This window comes from Equus przewalskii, chromosome 10, assembly GCF_037783145.1.
Source record: "Equus przewalskii isolate Varuska chromosome 10, EquPr2, whole genome shotgun sequence".
NCBI classification, from domain to species: Eukaryota; Metazoa; Chordata; class Mammalia; order Perissodactyla; family Equidae; genus Equus; species Equus przewalskii.
The window spans coordinates 31,253,753-31,257,865 of NC_091840.1; positions in this window are offsets into that span (position 1 = coordinate 31,253,753).

Consider the following 4,113-nt stretch of genomic DNA (forward strand, 5'->3'; position numbering starts at 1 on the left):
GTATGGTCCCGTATTGTTTTTTGACACAACGATAAGAAAATCGGTGGCTTTGAGTTAGTCTCACAGAAGATGGTCCTTGGTCCACAGCGGGACAAACAACAGTATGTGGCAAGTTCTGGATCCGATACTTTTGGATGGAAAGGAGAATATGAAATTATATTGCGTGGCTTTTGTAGCCTCAGGGCATAAAGTGTACACACCCGAATGACACGTAGGAGAAACACATTCCCATGTGTGTAGACGCTCGTGGCACAGTAGAGCAGGAAATGGAATGAAATAAGTGAAGTGAATTGTTCTCATTTTCAGTTGGTACAGTGGAAAGTGTACAGAATTTACTTGAAATATCTAGGTTGGAAACCCAGCCTCTGCCACGGTTTAACATTGTTCCGCCTGCGCCTCAGTGTTCTTTGTAAAAGCGGGAGTTAATGCCCACCTAGGGGTTGCAAACCCAGACACTTGGAGCAACTCGGTGGGTGGTAAAGGGAGGAGTGGTGGGGACTTTGGTGACTAGAGAGCACCTGATGGCAGGAAAGCAGGGCCAGTGGGGACAGGACTGATCTTTCTAGAAAAGAAAAATTTAGACTTTACATTAAATGTAATTTTTAAATATTGGTTGGCACCTGATTACCTGTAGCCTCCCACAGGGTTCTGTGATCATTATAGTGGGGACAAAGTGAAGGCATCTTAATATACCCGGCAGAAATAAACATTTCTTTCCATTGGAATTTTTGTAGCGCTTTCTCGTTTTCTCAGCTGTGATCTGGATTTCATGTAACGTTTTCTGGCGTATCATTTATTCATTTCATTAGGTAACAGAGGGAGGCAATTCTACAGTCCAGCTTCCTCCTGTCATCTTTACCCAGAAGTCCATTTTCACAAAATTTTTTTAAATAACTTAAAATTCATTGCTCACTTACCTGTTTTTTAAACAGACAATGTGAAGCATAACGCACCTTTTCTTGATCAATACTTTCCAACGTAAGTTATCATGCTCGGCTGTGATACCCACTAAGTTCGCAGGGAGGGTGCTCTTATTAACTACCCCCTGACAGTTCCATATTTTGACTCCTTAAACAGTTTTAACACACATTTATTGGGCACTTGGGTGTTGTGCTAGGTGCTTTTACTTACTTTTATGTCATTATAACCTACAGTTTTGTGAGGTGGACCTTATTAACTCCATTTCCAGATTGGTAACTCCGAGCTAGATGTGGATCCCAGGTCGTCATCCCTGCTGTTTCTTCATCATCCACACAACCACCACCACCACCAGTGTCAAAAGATGATGAATATCGGCAGACATGTTCCTGTTCTGGGCACTGGGAGTGCTAGGGTTAGGGAGACAGCCCTCAAGGGCACTCCCCATACAAGGGAACCCATCATATACATAGAAAGATAAATTACTTGTGGAAGGAATTCACAGATTTTGATGAGCTGAAAGTGTTACACATTGCCCATAAATAAGAATTTAATTTTTTTGGTAGGGTTTGGGGGCTAGGAAATACAGCATTTTTCTCACGTGTGAGTAGATAGAAAAGTAAATTCGTCTGTGAGCAAGCTAAGTACCACTGTGAGCTTCTTGAGGACGGGAGCTTACCGTGGTGGTCTTTGCATTCAAATTAATGGTATTTGCATATCTTTTGTGAAGATTTTATTCTCTGCGTTATGGAACACTCACTCTGCAGGACATTACACTCAGCCTCCGAATTTCAGCCCATGGGGAGCACTCCGCGGTCTCTGAATGAATGAAGTTGCTGAGGCGCTGCACTCACGGGGCAACCCTGGCGGCCAGCACGGCTGTGCGCTCCTAGATCCTCCCGGCCTGTATCTCACGCCCCCTTCTCCGGGAAGTGCCCCAACCAAAGACTCGGCCAGAGGGCAGTGTTCGTGCCGTGTGATCGTTCCTCCCTCGTGGCTGATTGGACCCGGTCTGGGGCGGTGGGGGAGACTGGGGGCCGGGGACGTCCATCAATTGACCAGCAGCCAATCAGATTCTCGACTGGGCTTTATTTTCATGAAATGCCTTCCTATCCTTTAAATCTGTACTACCCAAAAGTGTTGCTCACAAACTGCTTCCAATCCACCAGGAAATTAGTATAGAAATTGAGAGAAAGAGTTTAGAAATTTTTTTAGCTATTTTGACAGTTGGCTATTGAATCTAATCGTAATAAAATGTGGCTTGAATTTTGTATGCGTTTTTCATGTCCTTTTTCTCTCTATTGCATTTTATAAAAATATTAACACATGATGTACTGGAAATTTAAAAAAAAAAAAAAACCGAAACGAAACACCAGTCCTTCCCCACAGGTAGTGTGAGAAGCACGGCTCTCAGTAACATGCTTCCTTCCTTTGGGAAAGGAGGGGGCGCAGCTGCCGTGAGTTTCTGTTTCTTAGAAACCAATAAACTCTGACTAAAATAGGAGGCTTGCTTTAATTTGGTAAGAGGAGCAGTAACCTTGACTGTGTGATGCTAAAGCTGGTGACTGTGATTCAGACAATGGCAGTAGACCCTGGACAAATGGAACACTCGGACAACAGGAGGGAGGGGGAGATAAGACTAATAAGAACTATTATTTCAAGACAAGTAGGAAATGATGTAAACTGGAATATGGAAACTGAGAACCACATGCTCTGGAATCAAGTGATATAATAATTTATATTTGTAGAGTATTTGATCATTTATAAAGCAATTTTAGATAAAGTATTTTATTTATCCCTTGCAAAAACCTAGTTGAGTAGGCAGAGCAGACATAACTTCTGTTTTCCAAATGAGTACGTGTGATTCAGAAAGGTTAGGGACATGCCAGTCGCGCAGAGCTGGGATACCATTCCCGTCTTGAGACTCCAAATTCTAGGGGGAATTGTGGTGCATTGTTTTTCACTGTTTTGCCATCTTCTGTCTAGGTCAGGGGTTCTTAGCCTTTGCTGGGTCACATGCAGAGCTCTGTAAGAAGCTGGTTACAGTTATGGACACACACAGAGACCCACGTCACTGTACACATACGGCAGAATTGTGCAACCAGCTTCCATATTGGCTATGCTCACTCTTTGTGACTGATAGAAATGGGGACATGCAGGACGTGCAAAGCAAAGGCCAAGGCCTGACTGATTCAACCGGTGCAAAAAGAATAAGCCAAAGGTGCCAGCTCGCTGAGAGTTTTGTCTCACACACCGAAAAGTATGACACGACTGCAACGTGAGTTGTGGGACAGCCATCGCTGAGGGGCTAATTCTCGACTGCAGGGCCGCGGTTTGATATTCCGAATCCCACGCCTCACCAGAATCCTAGAGAAAAGAGAAACTTTCTCATGACAGCTTCCCAGGGGAGATAAGGAGGCAAACTAGACAAGGCCTCCACCAGCTCCTTACAGGCCTCCCACGCCCTCATGTCTGGGAGCATCACAAGGCCTTCTGCCAAGACTCAGGTAGAGGTGGTTCAAGCCTTTGCCTCAGTGGCTATGTGCAAGGGCGCCATCACACCACGGCGCAGCTGTTTCTGTCCACGGTGGGGAGCGGGGGCGTGGGGGGTCCAGTGGCTGGTTTTGAGGAACAGAAGATAAGCTTGGTTCTAAATAGATGGACTGTAAAGTTACATTGGGACATTCACATAGAATTGATTCGGGCTCGTCAGAGCTGCAGGTATAGACTTCTGTGCCATTTCCAGAGACGTGGGGGTATCATTGAGTGTTGGAGTTTCAGCTCTAGATCCTGGCTCTGTCCCTCACTGGGTGTGGGTTCCAGCTGCCAAAGGAAGGAAGCGTGTTACTCAAAGTAGTGCTTCTCAGACTATCTATGGTGAAGGCCCGGGTGTTCTGTTTTGTATGTTCCAGCTGTCACACCATGGCTGTGTGACAAATCACCTGAAAACTTAGTGACTTAACATTTATTTAGCTCCTGAATCTGCAATGTGGGCAGCCTCTGTGCATTTTTCACGTGAGTCTAATTCTCCTCCCACTGTCTGCTGGGACAGCTCAAAGGCTGGGGACTGAATCAACGGAAAGCTCACTCATTCACATGTCCGGCAGTTGACGCTGTCTGTGGCTAGGACTCTAGCTGGGCCTGGGGCTTCCTCACATGTGGTGTCTGAGTTCCCAGGAGAGCGTTCCGAGAGGG